Source organism: Lissotriton helveticus, chromosome 7 (genome assembly GCF_964261635.1).
Source record: "Lissotriton helveticus chromosome 7, aLisHel1.1, whole genome shotgun sequence".
NCBI lineage: Eukaryota > Metazoa > Chordata > Amphibia > Caudata > Salamandridae > Lissotriton > Lissotriton helveticus.
The window spans coordinates 1,316,193,999-1,316,218,585 of NC_136068.1; the positions used below are offsets into that span (position 1 = coordinate 1,316,193,999).

At 48.7% G+C, this 24,587-nt stretch overlaps 1 protein-coding gene across 2 annotated transcripts in view; it reads left to right on the forward strand.

Moving 5' to 3' along the window:
* Positions 1-24,587, forward strand: part of MGAT5B (alpha-1,6-mannosylglycoprotein 6-beta-N-acetylglucosaminyltransferase B) — a 793,707-nt gene that overhangs the window by 98,474 nt on the left and 670,646 nt on the right. The gene's annotated exons all lie outside the window — the stretch shown is intronic.

Consider the following 24,587-nt stretch of genomic DNA (forward strand, 5'->3'; position numbering starts at 1 on the left):
GTGTCCTGCCAAGGGAAGGGCAAAACGTCCGTGTGTGCGTGAGGGGGGCTGCTCCTTTGTGTTGAGGGCTCGCGCACACAGTTCTGGGGGGCAAATGGTCTGATCCTTGCCGGGTGCACCGGCACTTTCAGTTGATGTCCCTGTGGGGGCACATTTGCACTCGGCGGCTCCTGGCCGCATATAGGCGCTTCATTGTTCTGCCACTTTCCCCTCCCGGCCCGCGGTGGCCTCGGCAGTCCTCACGCGGGCGGGGGGGTGTTGATGCTTCCCTCAGGTGAGGGGGGGGGAGCGCGTCGCTCCTGTCACTCCTCCCTGGGCGGGGGCGCTCGAGGCAGGCCGCGGGTAGGCTCCGCCGGCTCTGCCCATTCAAATGCTGGTACTTGTCCGGCCCTGCTCTCCGGTCTCCCACCGCAGCAGCTTCTCCTTGCACACGCTGCACGGCGGAGACCTGCCATGGACGTCGCAGGCCGCGGGTAGGCTCCGCTGGCTCTGCAGTCTTTGCTGGGGCGCTACCGGCGGGCCGCGGGTGGGCTCCGCTGGCCTGTGGACGGTCCAGACCATGTTGCGAGGGGGGGTCAGGAGGCGGGTAGCTACTCCGCTCCTTCCCCCTCGTTGGTTTTGGTGATTGCGGGTCCGGCCGCACTTCTTCCACGCCGTCTTTAGTCTATGTCCCCCGCCGCTTCCACTCACACACGCGGCGGGGGCAGGGGACGACTCGGGCAGGCCGCGGGTGGGCTCCGCCGGTCCTGCTTATAATTGGGCATTGAAGTTAGTGTCTATAGCGGGAGGGCTCCGCTTGGGTGCACGCTCTTACGGGGGGTCACTTCCCGCTCCCGGGCTCACCTTCGGCCGGCGGGCCTGATGCTCTGTCGCGGCGGGTGGGCTCCGCCCGGCCCGTGCACCTCTCCGGTGGGGTTTGCAGCCTCGGAGCCGTCGCAGGTGGGCACTGGGCGGTCCGCTCGTTCTTGGTGGCACTCGTTGGTGGCGGTCGACGCGGGTGGGCTCCGGTCGGCTTGCTGTGGGGCTCGGATGTGCCCACCGGCTTCTCGGCGCGTTGCGCCTCGCTGCAGGGGATGCCCTTCAGGCGGGCAGCTCTCTTCCCCTTTTTCTTGTAGTTGAGCTGTGGGTAGTGGCACGCATGGGCTGCACTACCGGCCTCGTCGCCAGTGTAGAATTGCGAAGGGCCCTAGGCCCGCATGGTGGACAGCAGCAATGACGTGCACACAGACACCAGTTAGGGGTTGTGGGAATGGCCACGAGCACGTGCGCTCGGCCCCTTTTATTGGCAGCGTCATGTGACACCATGACGTCTGTGGTGGGTGGGTGTCAAGTATGATACAACACTCCTGAACACTAGACCGTGTCCATGCTAGGACTCTACACACAGGTTTGCTATACTACCACAGTGGAAGGGCTTGGGTATTACCACAGAGGTACTCTGCGTGCGTCTTCGGAGTTCGGACAAATGTTGAGAGCATTAGGGCTTAGGGGAAGTGCTTTAAAGTGGCCGGTACTGGCTGCCCGGTACTGCGGCTGTGCCTGTTGTTCAGATAAACTCGGAGAGAGTGTCAGTGTACCTGATGAGGAGTCCTCCTCAGTCCTGAGCGACGAGCGTCCATCAACCAGGGTCAGCGTGGTCAGGTGGGCTGGTGGGGGGCTTAAGTTCAGGCTTCCTTTCCTTTGTCTTCTGCTCCGCTGCCACACCTTACACACTATAACGGTAAACGCGGGACCGTCCATATTTTTAAATCTACTCAGTCTCAGTAATCAATCAATACATTACTGCAGTGTCGGGCCCCGGCGGGGCCCCCTGGAGCGCGAGGCCCCCCCGCAATGCGGGGGTTGCGGGGGTGTGTGTTACGCCCCTGTGTCAGGGTCTGAATCTTGATGCTTAATGGGGCTTTGCGGGGGGGTGGCCGACCGGAGGGAGGCTCGCCCCCCCGGGGATTTTGGGGCTCCGGGAGGAAGGGGAGGGGAGGAAAATAAATGGGACACAGGAAGGGACGTTGGGCTGGTTGGGCTGGGCGGCGGTTTTTGGGCTTCTTTTGGGCTGGGAGGGTTCATAAACGGCCATTTTGGGTCACTGTGCACCATTTCATGGGACAGTGACCCAGCAGCCGGGGAGGTTCAGGGGAATTTTGTCCCACCCGCCCTCCCTTTTTTCTGCTAGCTAAGGTTGGGGGGACTGCAAAAAGGGTTTTTGTTGGTCGCAGGTGCTTTCTGTGGGGTAGGGTTGAAAAGTGTGTCGCTGGGAGCAGGTGCAGGAGTGGTTTTCTGTGGGTTGGCGCTTTTCCCTAGTTATAATGGGGGGGTAGGATAGGAGGAAGGAGCTTTACTGGTTGAAAGGGAGGGAGTGTACATATGGCAGAGGTTAAAACAGTTGAGCCAGGCGTTTGGGTAAATGATAAGGATGTTTATGATGTTGTCGGGGAACTGTTTAGGGGTGGGGGTGGGGGGATTGGCAGGTATGTGTATATTTAGTTAGGCCTAGTTTTGTACGGCAAAGGCCAAGGTTGGGGTATGTTCAGGATGCACCTGTTTTCCAATAAAAGCGGCCTTTATCACACCTTATACCTGTGTCCGGTCGGTTCTTCCCCTCTCCGTCTCTCGATGGGACCCAATACTCAGTCGTACCCATTCCTGGCTGAAGCAATCGTAGTCCATTGACTGATTAAAGCATAAGTGTAACAAATTGGACTATTAGTTGGGGGGGTAAGGGGGGTGAGAACCCACCTCAAATAATGACCACTATTCTCATCAAAGAGAACTACAAAATTCACTAAATAAACTTGTGCTTAAATCTCTGGCAGCTTGGCACAAAGCAGTCGGTCTTAACTTGGAGGCAACGTGTGAAGTAATCATGCAGCACTAAATAAGTAAATAAGGTGAACTCAAGAACAATCCCAAACCAATTAAAACATTTTAGAATATTTTACCAAATAAAATAACCCCAAAACAACAACATTCCAGTCAGCCGAACCAGGGCTATCAGCTTTAAAGTGTACAGTGAAGATAGCGAAAAAAGGTATGTAGCATTAGTTGCGGGTATCGGGTTGCTACGACTTGGGTCAAAGTGAAACATTTAGGCCGACTATAATAAAGCACTGGCTAGGCACAGGACCAGGTGAGGCTATCAGCTTTAAAGTGTAAGGTGAAGATAGCACAAAAAAAGGTGTGTAGCATTAATTGCGGGTATCTGGTTGAGCCGACCAGGTACAAAGTCAAATATTCAGGCTGACTACAATGGAGCGCCAGATGGGTACAAGACCAGGTGAGGCCCACTGGGAGTAGTACCTAATGTCCGTGGTGCAGAGACTGCACTGCGATACAAGGCTCTGAGTCGCGCTGCATTCGGTCCTACCAACCAACAACCAGGAGCTGCGCAGTGCTGCGATGCAAGGCTCTGGGTCGCTCTATGTTGGATCCAGTCAAGCCGTTGATAGGGGCTGGCTGGTGCTGCAATGCAAGGCTCTGCGTCACCCTGCTCCATTCTGCTTCGTTTCTGGTTTGGCCAGTGCTCAGGTAATGCATGGTGCAGTAATGCGAGGCCCTGCATCATTCTTCATCAGATCTGAGAAAGCCACCCATCATGAGTGGCGAGATGCTGTGTTGTGAAGACCTGCATCATTCTGCGCTGCATCTGATTCAGTGAATCTTTTAATTGAGCAGGAAGGATCACACTCTGACTCGAGCCAAGGGTCCAGGACTTTGTGGACTGCACTTGGGGGGATCAGGAAGCACTTACAGAGAGGCCAGAAGGGATTACTAGGTCAGGTACAGTGGGGTCTGTGTTGGACTTGGCCCTTTCTTGAAGGCAATCCCCAAACTTAATTTTCCGAATGTTCTTATCCTGTTGTGAATGGCTTCTAGCACTCTGTTCACTCTACCTCTGCTAACCAGTGTTTACACATGGTGAAATTGGCTTAGCCAATTAGCATATTTAATATTCTTGTATGTCCCTAGTAAAGTGGTACTACATGAACCCGGGCCTGTAAATTAAATGCTGCTAGTGGTCCTTCAGCACATGTTGTGCCACCCACTTAAGTAGCCCTTTTAAACATGCAGCCTATGCGTGTAGTTTTAAACTGCCATTTTAACTTGGCAAAATAAACGTTTTGCCAGAACAAAAACCTTCCTATTTATACATCAAAGTCAACCCTTGGGAAGCCCTAATCATCCCAGAGGGCAGGGTGCAGTGTATTTAAAAATGTGAACATGTACTTTTAGGTTTTACATGTCCTGGTACTTAAATTCTCCTAAATACATATTTCACTACTGCAAGGCCCCCCTCTCACATAGGATAGTATTGGGTCACCTTATTACATTTAATAAGCAATACCTTTCAATTGGGAGCAGGTAGGCAGGTCTTGTTTTGTGTATAAAGAATTGCAATTAAAAGCCCTCTTTATTAGTAAAGTTGCATTTTTAGTCAGAATTCTGAAAATGCCACTTTTACAAAGTTATTATTTTCTGATGAGGACTTGCCGGCAGTTGGTCTTTGTATATTGCTCTCAGACAGAGAGACAAAGGGATGCTAGGTGTTGGCAGAAGAGACTGCTCTGAGTTAACAAGGGGGAACAGCTTTCACCAACCACACTTGCACTACACAAACACCCTGCCTGAGCAGTCTCACAAAGGGGTGTAACACTAGTCTCTTGTGACCACAGACACGCTGGGATCAGAGCAGGGAGTCAGGGAACTTCTAGAAGCTTCTCCAACTTTAAAATGGACACAATGTAAAAATATTGAACCTCCGGTTCCAAATTTTCATGACACTGTTGGACCTGTGGAAGACTCTGCCAGGAAGAAGGACTGCTGTGCTATACCCAGGACCACCAGAGTGACTCCAAGGGCTAGTATCTTGTATCCATAACCTGGACTCTGCAAATGTGAGTCCTACCCTGCCAAGTTGTGCCATCCCCAGCCCTGGACCCTTGGAAGTGGGTCTGAAGATGGTCTTCCAGCCCATCCTTGGACCCAGCAGAACCAACAAATCTCCTCTACTGTGTGGCGCAGCCCCACCCCTCATGGCCTATAGCAGCCCGCTGGAACCAAGTGTCATGACGCATTTCCACGCAAGCACTCAAATTGCCCAACGCAGCTCCTCGGAACCGCTGCTGCTCAACGCATCTACTCACCTGGACCTTACATCCCCTCTGTAGCTCGACACATCCTTTAATCAGGACTCTGAATCTCTTCGCAACAAAACTAGAACTGTGGTACTGTGTTCAGCAGACCTAAGTGGATCCGTGTAGACAACCCCCACTCCATCGCAGTTGGCCTGAACTTGTGACTTTGTCTAGTGCTACTAGATATCCACAGTTGTAGCTTTGTGCTTTTTGGGGCTATATTCACTGAAATCTTTAGATTTGCATATCGCAGCTTCTACTGCTTGGATTTTTGCCATTTTGGTCTTGTATATTTTATTTAAATGTACTCTGTTTTTCTAATTTAGTTTGAGATGTTTCTTGTGTTATGTTTTCACTTTATTGAAGTGCTGCATAAATGCTTTACACACCTCCTCTAAATTAAGCCCGACTGCTCTGTACCAAGCCTACCAGAGCGTTTAGTACAGGTTAATTTGGGATTTGCTTGTGACTTCACATTGTTAAGAATGTTGGTTACTGTTTGAGTAGGGTTTCACTCCCCTCAGCCTGTAATCCGATGTTCTACAGTCTGGTTATCTGAAAAGCAGGAGAGGCCTCTGGAAGCTTTATTTGTCCTTGTATCTCAAACAGGAGGTTAGCCAACTGACCCCTGATGTAACCTTGGTTCAATACAAGTAGGTTCAATCTTCCTTCTTCAGATTCTTCCCAGGTCCAGGAGTGTGTTAGTTTCAGGTTCTGAGGGTGCCACTTTTACACTATGGGCCATCCTGTGGGTGGGATCACCCTGTTGCCTAACCCAAAAACTAGTTCTGGTCAATTCTTTTTGTTTCCCCGAGTTTGGCTCCAGGCTGTCTAGTGAAACAAAAGGAAGGGTGGTCCAAGCGTAAGCTGCATTTTCCAGTGGCATGGTAGGCATCTTCTAAAGTCAGGACAGTGCTGGTACAGACCTCAGGCTACTCTTTGGAGCTCAGGAAGGGGATGGGTACAACCCCCTGGGCCATCATACTCAGAAGAGGAACACCCTTTCCCACACCCATGTGCTTTTTCCACTGTCTGAAAGGAATACACATCACACCACAAGAGACCTATTAATAGTCAGAGCAGAAATGCACATTGGGTGTAGGCCGGAAAAGGCCAGTTTTCTAAAAGTGTCAATTTCAAAATAGAAATTTAAAATCTGATTTTACCATTAAAGAGGATTTTAAATTAAAATTAAATTGAGTGGAAGAAGTATTTTTTCAGCTGCTTCCATACTGAATGTATGACTTTTTAAATGTAATGAGGTAAACCGGTATTAGTGTGTGGGAACGTAGCTTTGCCACAGTGAAAAACGACTTTCGGAGTTTTCATAGCCAGAACATCTAAAACTTAAGTGCACTTGTACCACTTCTTAGCTACTATGCACCCTGCCCTATGAACCGTTAGGACCCATTCTAGGGGTGACTTATAAGTACTAAAAAGGAAGGTTAAGGTCTGACAAAATGTTAATTTTGCCAGGTGGAAATGGCAGTTCAAAACTGCACTACGGGCTGAGACATGTGCTACCTTAGTGGGTGGGACAATGAGTGCTGGAGCCTACTAGTTGCATTTAATTCACAGGCCCTGGGTACATGTACTAGCATATTCTACCAATGAGGTGTTTACCAATTGTACTAAGGGAGATCACAAGCGTGTTACCATTGGTTAGCAGGAGTAAAGTGTGCAGAGTCCTAAAATCAGAAACACAGCCTCAGCAAAAATAGTGCAGTGAAGGCAGAAACCTGGGGAATACCATGTCAATTTCTAATAGTAAAATAATCAGGTCTTTCTTACATTACTCGCTTAGGGCCGGGGCTGAAGTTGGGGGTAGACATGGGTGGACATACTTATTTTACACAAGGGACACTACCCCCCTCAGCTTGAGTCAGAACGGAGCTCCAATGTGTCCGTTATTGAAAATTGCACCTCGTGGTATCCCCTTCCTAGTGCCCGCCCCTGAGACTATTCCTGAGAGTGAATGTGGCCCTACCTGGCCATTTTAACCCAAGGTAAGAGCTCATTAGCCACGAGACTGGCCCTACAGACTGATATGAGCAGGGAAGTACCCTCCATTGACATCTTCATTCCTAAAGGATCTTGAAAGCAGGCCTTTTTGTGTTATCATGTTTCTTTCTTTCTTAAACATCAGCAGGGAACAAATGCCCGACCTTCTTTTGGGTCTGAGGTCATAAAGTGATGAAGTTACTTTTGGATGAATCCAATCTCCCAAACAGGTCTTATGGAGAAGGCACTAAGACAGGTGTAGATTCTCCGGGACACCGAGGCTGCCACTGTGAGCTTCCGATAACAGATACTGCACTGCACTGGCTCCCTGTGCAGCATTGCTGCAGATTTAAAACCCTTGCACAAAAGAAGAGGTGTACAACATAGGTCTATTGTTAGCAGAGCAATGACACATTTCTAGGCGAAAGTTACCCATTGACATTAACTGTGTGCAAAAGCATGTCCTGTGGATATACTGCAATCCTGAATATCTGGCATGGGACACAGCCTCTGCAACCTATGTTGGATGCTCCTGTCTGAAAGCATTTGGTCACCTGCATAAAATGGTAAAAAATGTACTTTTAATTTACTCCTCTTAGGTCAGCTGAGCTAAATCGTGTTTTTTTCCTGCTGTTTAAATGCCACTCCTATAAGGGCCAGTATTTTCAGCTGGTAGTGCCAATTTGTGGCATGGCCATTCCAAAGATATCACATCATTTAATTCAATGTCAAAGACACTGAAGAACTGTCTTTTTACAGGAACTTTTTATGTTAGATGTTCCCTTTTTCAACTGACTTTGAGTCAATCAACTGCATTTTGGCTGACCGTTGACACTCTGAGACTTAGGGAAGAGTGTTCCAAAAAATACAAATGGTAGGAAAATTAGCCATGAGAGGCAGTTCAGGGTATATAGTGCCTGCAACCGGGGCATAGTGGAAGGGTCCGTGTACGCTGGCATACACGTTCTTGAAACCAACGTTTGGAACCAGGCAATGATTACATGTGGGTTATGTCTGAAACCCTTCAGCGAACTTGGACAAGAAGGCGTGGAAGGGGTTTTAGCATGACCTAGGCCTTCTCGTCCATTGGCACCTAGTTGGCAAATTCACCACTTTGACAGAATGAAGGGACCAACGTCTCTTCCCAAGGTATCACACTTACTGTGTGGCAGCACAGAGTGTTACAACCGAGAGGGCAGAGGACATAGCTACAAATGTGGTCAGTTGTGTCTGACAGTCAGCTACCGGCGGGCTTGACAGCTAACCAAAACAACACTGGTCCCAAACACCGGAGGCTAAGGGCACTCGACCAAGACAACACTGGACCCAAACACCGGCGGCTAAGGGCACTCGACCAAGAAAACACTGGACCCAAACACCGGCGGCTAAGGGCACTCGACCAAGACAACACTGGACCCAAACACCGGCGGCTAAGGGCACTCGATCAAAACAACACTGGACCCAAACACTGGAGGGCTAAGGGCACTCGACCAAGACAACACTGGACCCAAACACCGGAGGCTAAGGGCACTCGACCAAGACAACACTGGACCCAAACACCGGAGGCTAAGGGCACTCGACCAAGACAACACTGGACCCAAACACCGGAGGCTAAGGGCACTCTATCAAAACAACACTGGACCCAAACACCGGAGGGCTAAGGGCACTCAACCAAGACAACACTGGACCCAAAGCACCGGCGGCTAAGGGCACTCGATCAAAACAACACTGGACCCAAACACCGGAGGGCTAAGGGCACTCGACCAAGACAACACTGGACCCAAACACCGGAGGCTAAGGGCACTCGACCAAGACAACACTGGACCCAAACACCGGAGGCTAAGGGCACTCGATCAACACAACACTGGACCCAAACACCGGAGGGCTAAGGGCACTCGACGAAGACAACACTGGACCCAAACACCGGAGGCTAAGGGCACTCGACCACAACAACACTGGACCCAAACACCAGAGGCTAAGGGCACTCGACCACAAAAATACTGGACCCAAACACCGGAGGCTAAGGGCACTCGACCAATACAACACTGGACACAAACACCGGAGCCCATGTCAAATGCATTGACACCTCAGGAGCACATAGCGCCCCTTGTGGATAGCTCTACAAAGGGAATGTGTCAGACGTGCTTTTACAGCACAAAAATGCGGCTTAGCAGGGGGCTAACGCAACAATACTGAGTGTTTTTCATCCTAATAGAGTGTGCAGAGATGGCTATGTGGTGTTCACCTGCAGTTTTCCCTGGTGCAAACAGTGCAGAGAAAAGCCTACAAATGGTGTATTATGACAAACGTCCTAATACCGAGTCAGGAGTAAACTCGTTCAATCGAAATCGGGTTTTGAAGTGGTCTAGGCATGGTGCAATGTGCACTAACTTCAGCATGGAAACCGTCTCTACGCCTGCCACTGGTTTGATAGTAAAAGTCATAAATGGTGTGCAGTTGGTCTCCATAATCTTTGGTCCTGGTGCCTCTGCACCGTCTGCACGCACCACTGATAGCTTTCAAACGCCCCACCTGCAGACCTTGTCTGGAGCTGTGCTGCTGCTGTCCTGCTTGGATGCCTGGCGCGGTGCTCTTTTACTGCTAGTCACAGTGCTGCCTGCCATGCTCTTTAACCACCATCCCCAGTGCTGCAGTGTCCCTGAAACATTTTCACTTCCCCCTTTGATGTTCGTGTTTTTGTATTAAACAGCAATGATGTCATCATCCAGGACAATGCGCGTGTGTACGAAGCACGCGCTGCCCGCGCGAGGAGCCCTCTGGGGAGTGATAAAAGCAGGGCTTGAGGCCGGGCAAATGATGATCGCTTTTTATTTCCAAAAATAAGTACCCGCAGGTAGCAAACAGGATGAGATGAGAGTTAAAAGGGGCAGGGGATGCGGGATGACATGGAATGACACATGAAAGACGATAAGGCCCGGAGTTGTACGTTTTGAAGGTTTTCGGGCGCGAGCGCTGCCGGTAATCAGCGCCTGCTCGCTGGCACAGGCCTCTGATGTCCGGGGCCTGCAGGCCTCTCTCTGCCCTAAACCGGATAGAGCGCTCTTCACTAAGGCGTTCCAGGTTGTATTTCGAGTGATCTTTTCTGCCATTCCGCTCCCTTATTTGTTCTGATTTACGTATATTTTATATTTAGGCTTTCCTGTTTTAAGTTTCTATTTTTGGTAAATTCTGATGTGTTTTTTTCTGTGTTTTCCAGTGATTTCCATACCTCAAAAAAACTGTGCTTTTCAGTGTTTACTCATTTTCGCGCCATTAAAAAACAACTGAAACGGTGTTTTGCTGGTGTTTATGGAACGCTTTGCTTTTATGATTGCTTTTTCAATCTTTCTTCAGCATATTGTATGGTAGTGTAAGTGGTCATGAGCCACCCATGAGGAAAAGCTAAGCAAGGGATGTACACAAGAGTATGAAATACAGGTACATTGCTGGCGCTGTTAGAGTACTCCTTAGAAAGATCTAAGGATGGTACTGCAAAAGTTCAAACTACTCACAAGTAATACTGATGCAACATTTTCACAGTACTCATGATAAAACGCTACGCAAGGCATGCACTTGCAAACAAAATACCTTCGAGTAAGTAGCACCTTCTAAGAGCAAGCAATATATAAGTGTGTAGGCCAGTGCTTTATTTGTGAAAGAGAGTGTCAGGGCCTGAAACTCTGCTCAGAAGCCTGCGGCCGGTGCAGTGAAACATGGGCGCGAGGAATACCAAGGCTGGTAGTTTTAATGCCACCTCATACCTCTTTAATCCACTACCAGACACTCCCCTCCCCTTTATCTCACTCCTTGAGGTTCCTGAATTTTCATTTTGTGACGGTTTTGCCGTCTTCCGCCGTCTTTCTGCTTTGTGTAATAGGTACATAAATGATGTGGAAAAATAAGTGTGGGTTCACCAAGAATAAGTGTCCCCACTGGCAACCACCTTCTCCAATTAAGCACTTGTATAGGCAGAGGAACTGCAAACCACAGGTAGACCAACAGTCAGAAACTTCATAAGCCTAAAGAAACTTGCATGCACCCCTACCTCCGAGGCAGATTGGTTGACATTTCAGGTGTCGTAAGGCATTGCACCTGCGCCAAAGCAATGAGGGGATGTTGGGTGACTCTCCAGGAGTGGTGGGGTGGTTCCAGTGTTTTAAAAGGACTGAGTTTCTTACACTTTTTTGTTGAAAGGGAGAGTACCTGATCTCAAGAGTGACATAATACGTTTCATTGGAGAGTACCGGCACTTCTCAGAAGCAAGCAGATACTTTGGTACAGGGTACCAGCACTTCTATTTTTCCATTTCAAGCACTGGGTGGTTCAAAGCGCCAGATTACATGTTCAACCAGTCTGCCAAATGGCACAAAATTCATTTTTTTGTGTTTTTTATTGACACTATGGCAACAGGATATTGTAACCCATATAACAGCGAACAGAAACATGCAGCCTGATTCATGTACGGGCCGTTTTGCGTGGCCCTAATAGCGAATCATAGCGACTCGCTATTGAGGACACGCAAAACGGCATTCATGTAGGAATTGCTAAATCAATAGCGATTCCTACATGTTCTCTATTTGCGAGTAGCAATTTGCTACTCGCAAAAAAAGGAATAACTCCCCATTCATTCCTATGGGCCAAAAGGCCCATAGGAATGAATGGGGAGTATCCCTTATTTGCGAGTAGCAATTTGCTACTCGCAAATCAGATAGCGATTTTAAGGGTGCCAGGGGTGTCCAAAGGACACCCTGTAGCACCCCTAAAATGCACATTTGAACAGGTGTTGCGCACACACATGTCCAAAGGACATGTGTGTGTGCAACATGCAACTTAGAAAAATGCTTTTAAAAGCATTTTTCTATGTTTTTGCTATTTACCGAGAGGTCTGACCTCTCGGTAAATAGCGGCCCAATTTTGCTAAATCGCAATTTTTGAAAGTGTCATGAATAGCATTTAAGGAATCTCTAATAGAGATTCCTTAAATGCTAATCCTCGCATATTTGCTAATTCTTCATTAGCGATTTTTGCATTTGGGATTGTGAATCCCAAATGCCAAAATTGCACTCGCAAAAGGCAAGATTCTGAGAATCTTGCCCTTTGCGAGTGCAATTTTGCTTCATGAATCAGGCTGTTGGTGCCCTAAATATCCTACTGCGTGTAATAATAGTAAACCTGCACCCAATGGCCCACATGCATCATTGTGTCTTTTTGCATTTCTTAATTTGCGAAAAATAAGGAATCGCAAATTAAGAAATGCAAAATGATATGCATCAATATTTTCGGTATTCTTGTGGGATTCGGTAAAAATCGCATTTTTTACCGAATCCCAAAGAAATACCGATTTCTTAACTTAATTTTCGCAATTCCCATTGATTCCTATGGGCCAAAAGGCCCATAGGAGTCAATGGAAATTGCGAGTGGCACTTAGAAAATTTCATGGGTGCAGGGGGGGGTCCAAAGGACCCCCCCATGCACCCCTGAAATGTACTTTTCAGCATAAGTTACATACACACATGTCCTAAGGACATGTGTGTGTGTAACTTTACAGTTTAAAAAATGCATTTTTGTGCATATTTAATCAATTTCGCAATTTACCACGAAGTTGAACTTCGTGGTAATTTGCACTTCCAATTTTAAAAAACGCATATTTTTCTATAATGATGCATAGCATTTAAGAAATCGCACAATTGCGATTTCTTAAATGCTAATGCAATTTTAGAAATCGTAAAAAAGATGCGACTTCTAAAATGGCATGATGCATCCCAACAAGCACTTTTGCATTCGCAAACGGCCGATTTTAAGGAATCGCACCGTCTGCGACTGCAAAAATGCTTGATGCATGTGGGCCAATGTGACAAGATTTTTTTTAAGGAAATTTATGACAGGATACTTGGCTGAGGCAACATTTTTGCTAATTATATTCTGACACCTAACCCTTAGAGAGTGTATCCAGGCCTATGGACAATAAACTCAAGCACACCCCATGCTCTCCAGTTTGCAGGCCACTTTGTGTGGAGTTTGCAATCTGGAAATTTGAAGAGTGTACGTTTTGCTGGAGGCGCAGCGCGCCAGGTATGTTGGCAGACTTTACCTGAAGCTTTGTGCAGTGAACTCTTGCAGTCCTGGCCCACCTCAGCCTCAAGATCTCCCTTGACGCAGACCCTCGTGACTGCACGTGCCTGGTGTGCTCTGGTGCAGGAGGCCCTCATTAAAGCAGAGCACTGAGAGAGGAGGCCGCACCGTGTGTGTTTGTTTATAAAGCTGAACATGTATTCTCCTTCAGCTTATCCGCTGTGGTTATATTTAGACATAAGGTGAAGGAGACTGCAGCTGAAAAGGCTGCTTTTAGGCATGTTTACCCCTTTATTATGTAAAACCTGGGGGTATGAACGAGTATGTGAAAGGGAAGAACAAAGGCAGGTGAATAATAAAAGGAAGAGTGTGTAGAGGAGAAGAAAGGAAGAAAGAAAATAAAGGGTGGGAAAGGGGAGAATGGGCAAAGGAAAGGAGGTTGGGAAGGGCCATGGGATTTGGATCATGGAAGAAGACAAGAAACAGAAACTCAAAGGTATGAAGAAATATTGGACAGAAGGCGTTCGATTGTGAATAGAAACATCCTGCCCACACATGACACAGAGCTTCCAGACCAGGACACGGCTCGGTTGTCACAAGAGTCAGTGATAATGCAAGCTAGAGGGCCCGAGCTCCTTACAGGCGGGCAATGCATCTATTCATGGCACCGGGGCACATGAGAGAGCAGGGAAAGAAACGGAATTGAAACAAGGAAAGGATACAATACCCGAAAATGGAAGAACACAAAATATGAAATCATAAAGTCTGAACAGGAAAGCAGAACGGAGAGAAGATCAGAGGGAAAGAGGGCAGAGGGTTGATGGTATGCTCTTTATTCGCACTTTGTTGTCTCCACATCCCTGTCCGGATCCGGGAGAGAAGACCGTCCCAACAGAGGAGCAGGGAGTTTATTTGATAACTTGCCACAACAACATGCTGCCCTGGGGCTTGACTCTCTGCTTGGCAGCAGTGGCATAGCCTGGGAGTCGCGCCAAGTCCTAAATGCCACCAGAGCTGGCAGCAGCACCCTCTGAGCCCGGGGGGAAGGCTGTGATCAGCCGGGGCTGTCACCCGAAGGAAGTGAGCTCTGCCCTGAGAGCCCGTCTGCTGCAGAGGGCAGGCGAAGAGAGCACGGGACGCTGAGACGTCATCACCACTGGCGATAGATGCCCAGCTGACAGTCCCAGTCCTGCCTTCCAATCCAGCTCTAACACCCAGCTGAGAGGCCAGGCAAACCTCCCATTCCTTCTCTAACTCCCAGCTGAGAGGCCCTGCCCCACCTCACAGCTGAGAGGCCTTGCGCCCCCTCCCATTCCAGCTCAAACATCCAGCTGAAAGGCTGCGTGCACCCTCTTCCATTCCAGCTGAGAGGCCAGGCAAACCTCCCATTCCTTCTCTAACTCCCAGCTGAGAGGCCCTGCGCCACCTCACAGTTGAGAGACCTTGTGCCCAGGGGCGGATTGGCAAGGCGGGCGTTCGGGCATTGGCCGAAGGGCCGGTGTTTCAGTGCCCTCCGTGGGCCGTTTTTTTTCTCTCCTTTCCCAGTCCACAGAGAGTGGACTAGGAAAGGGGAGAAAAAAAAACGGCCCACAGAGGGCACTGAGGCAGAGACAGAGAAATGAAAGCAGCCTCGCTGTGCGGCCATACAGCGATCATCAGCTGTGGCCTCTCCTTCACCCCCTGCCCACCAATCACGCTGAGTCTGGGCTGGGGAGGGGTGATTGTTTTCAAGAATCGGCCTCCCAGGGGGCCAGGTGTTGCTCTGGCCTATGAGCTATTTTCACCTCGGCCCCCCTGCAGCCCATGCAGCCCAAAAACAGTGTTAGTCTTAACATCTCGCCCACAGCCCTTCACATTTAGGGCATAGTGGGCGAGGAAGAATGAGGCTCGCTGTGGGGGCAAGGTGATGTTTGGAACTAGCATCATCTTCACCTCAGCCTCCCCCTGGCTACCTGGCTACCTTGGATGACCCAGCAGCTGTGTTTGTGCTCCCCTGCCAGGACATTGCCCTGAGGCCGGGAGGGCTGATTAATTTACTAATTGCAGGGGCCTTACCTCTGTTCATGTGCTCCTGAGCTGAAGGTCTGGGTAGGGCTAAGTAGGTTAGTAATAGCAGGGGCTTTGCTGCGTTTCAGATGCTCCTGCGCTGGAGGGCTGGAATAATTTTATGACCGAAAGGGGTCTTGCTGTTTTTTTTAGTTGCTCAGCATGTAGGCCATTGTCACCTTGGCCCTGTGTCCTGCCCAAGAACAGTATCCTCCCACTTTCATTCCTTGTCTGTGCAAATGGTTTTTCATGAAAGGGCACGCCCCTTAAATGTGGGCCACGCCCCTTAAATATGGGCCACGCCTCATGAATGTGGGCCACTTTTTTCGTCAGTGCCCGGGCCAAATTGTGATCCCAATCCGACCCTGTTGTGCCCCCTCCCATTCCAGCTCTAACATCCAGCTGAAAGGCACTGCGCCACCTCACAGCTGAGAGGCCGTGCACCCTCTTCCATTCCAGCTCTAACTTATGGCAGAGCGGCCCTGCATCACTTCTCATTCAGAGCTCTGACCCCAGAAGAGAGGCCTCGCGCCGCTTTCCGCTTCCCTTCCTGTTCAAACTCCAGATGCCCCGTGTCTGAAAATAACAGGTCTCACTGCTTCCAAGGTCAGCCGCACTTAAAGATACACTCCCCCAGCGGAGTAATGCAAAATGGTAGAGCCCCATGGGCTGGCAGGAGCAGCCAGGCGGCGGGTGTCCGCCCCTCCTGGTGCCCCCGCGATGCCCGGCATGGCACTAGGGGTGTGGTGGGGGGCACTTCTGTCTGATTCCCCCATCCAATGCCCACTGTCTCCCCTGCCCCACTGAAACCACTACCCCAGCCTTAAATCCCCTGGGTGTGGTGGCAGGGGATAGCTGGGGCATGTGGGCGCCCACCCCTAAACACTTCGGGGGTCTGCCACCCGTTGTCAAATCCCGCGGATGTTGAAAGAGGCACGAAGTTCGAAATTTGGAGATAATAGCACACACACAGCACGTTAAAAAAACAAGCAAGAAACGTGGGTGCTGCCTCTTTCTCCAGTGCCCGTCCCCCCGGCGCCCACTCCTTTATTAACCCTTTGTTAAGTAAATGGTCTTTTTAAACCTGTGAAGTACTCTGGTGCGGCCGCAGTTAGACAGCAGACCACTACAGCTCCACTCCCCCCTCATGAACCAAGCAGGGGGCCTGATATTGCTCTGGCCCTTGGGCCATTCACACCTCGGCTCCCCCTATGCAGAAGCAGTGTTTTCCCCTGACACCTCCGCACCAGGCGACCACAGGCAAGCCAATGTTTGTAACGCTTTAGCTCCATCAAGCGGCCAAGCGGAGTAACAACTATGAAAATCAGTGACACTTGGTTTAACCCCTTGGCCGCGGCAATAATTCCGCCGCGGCGCTGGGGGGGAGAGGGGAAACGTGGCGCTGCCATGCTCGTGACAGAACCACTCCGTCACGAGCCACAGGCGCGCTGTGCTAGTGACAGAGTGGTTCCGTCACGGCCCCGCCCGCTCATCAATTCAGCCACGGAATTGATGCAACGTGGGCGGAGCGGCCGCGGCGTGACGGAACCACTCCATGACTAGCACAGCGCGCCCGCGGCTCGTGACTGAATGATTCTGTCACGAGCATGGAACGGGTTAAACCAGGTCAGCTGATTTTCATCCGGTAGTGTACTATCGAGGACAGTCGGTTTAAACCAAATTCCGGACAGCCTATTTATATTCTGTGCCTGCTGAACAGCCGAGGAGGACTGCATGTGTAGCTCGGTTTGATGCAAGTGCTAGAAGTGAAATTTCATTTGTTCGACGAGCATGCAGGTTTTTTTCTGTCACAGCAATGCATGTACCTCTACCCTGCATAGCAGCAGTATGTGTACAATGTGCGACCCGCCCACATGCCACCCCACAACCCGCCACCCCCATCATGTATCAGTGAGAGGCAGGACCGGTTTTGTGGTTGTCCACACCGTAGCCTTTGATCCACAACTTCACATTAAACTTTCATCATTAAACATAAGCTTCATCAAGAATTTAGAATTTCTTAAAGTCAACGTGACAGATAATCGGATGCCTTCAGAAAGAAGGTTACGCTTGCAGCAATCATCAAGAACATGTACATTGTTGTGATATCTCCTATGCTGATTGGCCCAGCCTGAGTTCCATCCAGGGCATCCATGCATAATTGCTAGAAAATATTGACAAGCAAGCATTGGTAGCAACTTTTCCCCAGTCCTCAATCCCAGAGGAAACTACCAATCCAATGCACTGAATCAAGCATCGGCCCGCCAGAGTACCTGAACACAGGCACAGCCCCCAAAGTTCTCAAACCGCACACCTCAGGTAGGGCAGGAGAATTGAGAACCACAAGCAGATCAGTTCATGCTCCCACCTGCCCAGTGCCCAAAGGAATGCCCCTTGCCCAGGGGTCAGTCAGTCCAGACAAATAATTCACTTCTTGATATCCCCTTACTATTTTGCTGCCAGGGACCCCCCCACATGTTGAGATGCTTACTGGCACTCTTGCCCTCCCCCTACCAATACTGGCTGTGCTCACACCTTGCAATGGCTCCCACTATGGTCTGGGGGACAAGTGTACTCCATCCCTGTGGTGAAACTCGACTCGGACACCGGGATTAAATTGTGCCGTTCTGTACCATTGATGAGCCTGCTAGAATCTTCTGCACCGAATGGTTAAGTTTCTTGACCAAATCATTCTTGGCCCAGATGGGTTCCTCCCCAGGCCAGACAAGACGTGGGATTACTTCAGACCACAAGATGGCTGTTGCTGGCAAAAGACTCCTAACCCTCGAGAGTGCGGAGAATAAAGCCACCCTAACCCCCGCCTACCTAGAGGACCATGTTGTTGCCCCCTGCATGAATAATAAGGATGTCCGGGGTGGGCAATCCCCCAGTTTTTAGAGCTCGTCTCAAGTGATCGAACAAATCCCCCAACTGCAGCCCCCCCCCATTCCAACGCAGTGATACCTGAAACCTGCCTCCAGTTGTGCCCTTTCCACCCGGATCCATGAAAGCGTTGCGTCGCTCTGAGAACAAAAGAGTGGCCACACCGAGCACACATGCAACTCCCCACGCCTGTTAACAGTGGGAAGAAAATGGGGACAGGTGTTACCGAGGAATTGGGCCTGTGGATACCACCACCCCCCTTTAGGCCAAATGAGGCTGCACATAGCGCTCGAAGCATGATGACTTCCACCTGCCCACCCTTTTTGTTTCCGCTGGCTACCCTATTGTGGCCACCGTGGTGGCTGCCCCAATGCAGAAGGAGTGTGACGTGAACTGCGGTCTCCTCCCCCAGCAGGGCCAAGGAGCACTGGCATATCCGGGTAAACTGGAACTAAGGAGCAGAAAGTCATCTAAGTAGTGCACCACATCTTGGGATCCCACTGGGTCCTTCATTGCATAATCGAAGAACCTACTGAAGGTTTCAAACATAGCAATAGAACACCCCATCGCCATGTGGAGGTTGACAAATAACTTTCCCTCAAAAGTAAACCCCAGCAGACGAGTATCATCTGGGTGCACTGGCAAGAGGCGGAAGGTGGCTCCTATGTTGGATTTGGCCATCAAAGTGCGCCTCTCCATTTTCTGCATCTTGAGGATTGCCTCATCAAACGTGGTGTACTGCACAGTGCAGAGCTCTGGGTCCAGGCTGCCATTCACCTCGGACCTCGATGGAAAGGATAGGCAGTAAATTAGGCGGGATTTACCAGGCTTTTTCCTAGGAGCGAGACCCAAGGGGAAACATACCAAATCGTTGCATGGGACAGACACGAAGGGGCCTGCCAACCTACCTGCCCATACCTCTTTGAGGATTTTTCCTTTAACCAAACCCGAGAAACGTAGCACTGACAACTGGTTAGTGGTGGTACTGAGGTTGACGGGCCGCTGGACGTAATGTGGATCCTATACTTTGAGTCATGATATAACAGATGAGCTTCTTGCTTAAATTCATACTTGCCAAGAAGTTGAGTGGAGATGTGCAAAAAAATAGATGTGGGCATGTTCCCAGCGTGGATGAGGCTAACAGCTTTTTGGGGGGTGCTGCTCTCTTGGTCTTGCCAGCTTTTTGAAGCACTTACTCTCTGAGTGACCTTGGGTCCCACAAAAGGAGCCCAGGTGATTGAACTTGCAAGTGGACTCTTTGTTGCACTCTTTTTTGTTATATTGCCAACACACCAGCTTCTTGTCCCCTGCAATTTTGTCAGACTGAATGGGTGTGGAGTTTTTGTGCATGCATATGCCCACCCCAAAACCAGTAAATAATGCCTCGTCGGTGGCTGCACCCATCACTGTTGCAGTTGGTGCTCCAAAGGAGGAATGGGAAGTTTTGGGGGATTCTGGTTCGCTGAACAATTTAAACTCTCTCGGGGTGCATCCAAGTTCATGTGTGGGCCTAAACTTGCATTATTTCACTGCTTTCACACAACGCAATTGCCAGTATTTGACAAAGACTGCACGCAAACCCCAACCACCTCCCCCCACTGTGGAATTCAGAAGGCCCGCAACAGCGTCGCGGCCACCGGGCGTCTCCCTGGTCAACTCGTTACCTTTATGTCCCACTGGACCTCTGTGGAAACACTTACTTCCCCTAGCCCCAAAAGACTACACTCACCGCTGGGTCTGAGACCCAAACTAGCAAAACACCAAAGCACGGTTCCCTCCGGAGATGCCGCCGCAATGGGCTCACCCTTCCTGTGGGGCCACTTAGAACCACATTACCACCACCTTCGATCGTTCCGGAGACTCAGCCAGTCTGGGCGGCCAGTGCATGGGAACAAAAGACATACTTAAGTCATGCTGCTTGTTGAGGATACTCACCACCCCAGTCGAGCTAATGGGACACCAAAACAAACATTCAGACATGCATAACATCCCAAGTGACAAAACGGCTGCACTGCACTCTACACATTTTGCTGATTGGGGGTACTCACCAACCCCCATTCAAGCCATGAAAAACAACAACATGCACTAATAACCACTAGGCATTGAGGCCCCCCCCCATGTCCAAACCTCCGCCACAAACCTGCTTCTCCTGTTGCTTGAAGTCTGATGATCCAGTGGACTTGAGCCAGGGGAAACAATCATAACCGGTTCTGTCCTTGGCACACTGGAAGAGACAAAGAGTATGCCCCGGAGATCTTGCCAGCCTTAAATGGCCCCGTGCGGCTTTGCCTGCTCCCTGATGACATCATCGCCTGCCCCCTCACATTCGGATATAACACAAACATAGGGCCTAATTACGCAGTACTCGCTGTGGTGATCTGACCACTGCCCTCACTGTGGGTCCGCCCGCAGTATTTGAAGTGTGGCAGTTGGACCGTCCCAGGACCTCCATTTTCATCAGGATCCAGAATCCCATGGCGGTGCGGACAGGAGAAGTAATATGCCGGCACCGCCGAGCATATATCGACTGGTCTCGCCACTGCCCTAATCATGGCATGGCGGAGAGCCCGCCATGATGCAGGGCCCCTGGCCGCATCTGGGCATTGGGGTGTGTGGGGGAGGGCATATGTTGTGTCCCCTTACAAATGCACCTTCATTCCTGCATGGTGTGGCATGCACGACATGGTGCATGCCACACGGTGCAGGAATGTGGAGGTCTGCATGTTAGGCTCTCCTATGCGTCTAAAATATCACCGCAATGAGACCCCCACCACACGGCCTACCCTGGATTCAACTGGGAATCCAGCTGGCGGGCGCACTACGGCCTTGATGGTCCTCCTGTGGACGCTGCGGTAATACAGGAGGTCTGCCAAAGTTGTAATAAGGCCCATAGGCTCCTGCCTATCTGTAATGTTGTTCAGGAATGAAAAATAATGTTGCTCCACGTATGACAACAATATTGGGGAGACATACACTCCAAATCTTTTGGTTCATTTAGGTAGTGTTGTTGGGGTTTGGAGGCTGGGAAAAGGTAAGATACCAATGCAGTGATATAATCGATGTTACTAAGATGAAAAACAGGCATTCAAGAAATAACCTCTTTTTAATCTGAAAGAGTCTCTTGATATTTTCTAAAATGTCTGCTGTATCATTTACCGCCAAAAGTGGTAGGACCCAAGATGGAGGCCAGGATGATAGCAGGTTTGGCAAACAGCTTATACACAGGCTGCACCTGCCCGCTCCCTTCCACCTCCTCTCACCCTCCACAATTCCCCAACATGCCACTGTCTGCAGCAATGAACCTCTTCGCTGTTCAAGGGCATGAAACAGTCACTTCCCCCAGTTTAGGGGTGTACCTATCAGTGGTGCAGCAGGTTCAGTGGCAGCAGGGCCTAGTGTTCTGAAATCCTACTGCGTTCACAGTATGGCGGTCTTTTACTATGTAACAGGCAGGCACATGTGACTTACCTGCATTAGAGCACACACTACTCTTCCAACTGCACCATAGCACCTCAACTCTAACCTATGCTCCCTTTCCCCATGTACTGTGGAACAGACAACCAACACTGCCCAAAGCAGGTTTGACACACCTCAGTCAGTCCTGACCTACGGTTAGCCGCTCATTTCCTAAAATAACACAAAAAATAGAAATGCTGTACAATGGAAACAAAGGCTCCTGAGGCGGAGATGAGGCAAGGTGGAGGGCAGAGCCGCAGGTGTCGCCCTGTGGCTGGTGAAAGGAGTACTTGAAGCCTGCTGTAAGGTAGCCTGGGGACAGTCTGTGCCGTCTGCCCTCTGGGAGCTCATTCCTAGGAAATGTTTACTAACTAGTAATGTTTATACATCTTAATAGGCTCTGTATACGTCCCTCTATGACGTTGCTCAATAACTCCAAGTAACTTCTTACTGTGAGGAGGGGGACCCCATGTTTTGCATCAAGTAAATTGTAGCAGCCAGATGCATAGTGAGATGCCCTTGAATAGGCTACACACGTTTTTCTAAAATGCCTGGGTAGCACCAGCAGTAATAAAAAAGGCATTGGCAAAGCTAATATGTATTGCACTGGCTGGTAACATTTCGGCTTGATCAGTGCTTGTTTTGTTTTTCCATGACCTTTGTAAAACTTTGTTGGGAGAGCTGCTGGCCAGTCTCCAATATTAAAAAATAGCTAAAAAAATGTTTTTTATTTAAAAAAGCACACATTACTATAGTAGTCCCTCGCATTAACGGGAACTACTTGTGTACTGATGCGTTCCTTGTGTAAGAGCAGCATGTGAAATTAACCAATGGCCGAATTGGGCTGAACCATTGCACTATGCTTTGGGGCGCACAAGAAAAATGTGACTGACACAACTGAATAATGGATGAAGAGGGTAGGATAACACTCCTATAAGTAAGTTTATTATACACATAATTTAACTGAAGTCAGTAGGTTTTGGCTAACACCAGTCCCAAACAAGCATTTGCAATGCAATAGGTCTCGCATTTGGAAGACTTTGGGGTATTGGCATTGTAAATGACAATGCCTTTTATTTATGTATTTTGAAAACCTGCAAGCAGTGTGCACATCTTGCAGGTTTTCAAAACACATAAATGAAAGGCATTGTCAATTTTTAATGGCAATACCTCAAACTCTCACAAATGTGAGACCTTTGTGGCACTTGCGCTTTATCTGTCAACATCGTAAGCTAAAGCGCAGGTGCCGTGATTGTTTAGAAAGTAGAGCAATATAATTATTTTTCTATTTCTTTACTTTTTAGGCAATCGCGGCATAGGTTATGATGTTTAAACCTAAAGTGCGAGTACTACGATTGTAACAAAAGTGAGCAAATAGAAAAAATGGTGGTGTATGCGTTTTTTCTTCTATTTGTTTACTTTTGTTACAATGGTGGCACCCGCACTTAGGCTTTCAACATCTTTAGCTAAAGCGCAGTTGCTGCGATTGCTTCAAAAGTAGACTTTATTTTTAAAATGCAAATTTTTTTTCCCAATTCTTTGCTTTTCAAGTAGTACGACACCCGCGTTTTAGCTTAAGCTGTTTAAAGCTAAAACATGGATGATGGCACAGTAAAAGAAAGTAAATAAATTAAAAAAAGGCATGCAACCCCGCAGCCACATAATTTAGTGCTGGCTGCACTCGTTAAATTAAAAAACAAACATTGCAGTAGAGCATGTCTTGCCTGCAAAAGCAGGTGAAAGACTATTAAAAAAGAGTGTTTGGAGGCTGTAATTGAAAGTTACTGAGTAACAACACATGTAACAGGGGTGTACTGAGGGGAGGTGACAACAGAAGACAGGGAGGTAATAAGGAGGGACCAATAAGCCTATTAACAAATCAAAGGCCAACCTTTACAAAGGACAGTGACAGGAGCCAAATAAAAAGATGGATAGAGAGGGGAGGAGCTACAGTCCATACCTGAATACAGCATGCCTTGAAGAGCTAGCGCAAACGCTGCCTAGGCTGGACCAAAAATGAATGTGAAATGTGTCCTTACTGCGCTGTAATTTTTTCTTATCCTTAGCTTTAGATGCATCCATTACAATGCATTGCCCATGATGCACAGGAATGGCTATGCCTTAAACATGCTGTCAAATCTGTCGAAGGTGTCTGTCCTGGTGGAACATTCTGCATGAAGACGTGGGCATTCACATTTCAATGTGAAAATAGCTGCATATGTTACCCCCTTGTAACTAGAACATGCACAACTTTAAGTAGAAAAGGTAGAAAAAATGTTCAGTAATAAATATTAAACATGGAAGCATACATTGCCCAAACGGCACCTACTTACAAATATCTTTGAGGCATATGCATTGCAGACAAGTCTTCCAATGAGAATGCCTATACAAACCTATGGAAATATCTGTTTTAAAGTTAAAAACACCGGTGCTAACAAGTATTGGCAAAACCAACATCTCTGGCTTGTTTTTTTAATTTGTTCTTTGTTGTAATAGCTGTGATGTATTGTGTAATATGTTTATATGCACTAATAGATAATTTACAAAAATGCACTAATGCTGGACAGGTGGTGCCTGTGTCAAGCACAGGATGTTTGGTCACATAATTTGGCCACTCTTTTAATTACATAGGCCATAAATACTGGTCCGATGGCTCACTGTGTCAATCTTAGTAATCTAGTTCACATATTCTATACTAGACTTTACACATGTGATGTGGGAGTGAACTTGCAATCATTACTGCACTCTTTTAGTGGAACCATTTGGTATAAGGAATAAAATACCTCCAAACATGCATATTGGGATATTGCACCTTGGAAATCCATGTCCTAATGAAGCCACTTGGCCTGTGGTCGCTTGGCTTTATAGATAGTGGTAGGCTAAATTGTTTGTTGTACATGGTATGCGGATGTGGATCGCAGCGTAAATGTGTAATTTTTTAATTATACACACACATCAACAGTGGGAGAAAAATGGAAGAAAATGTTCTACATTAATTTC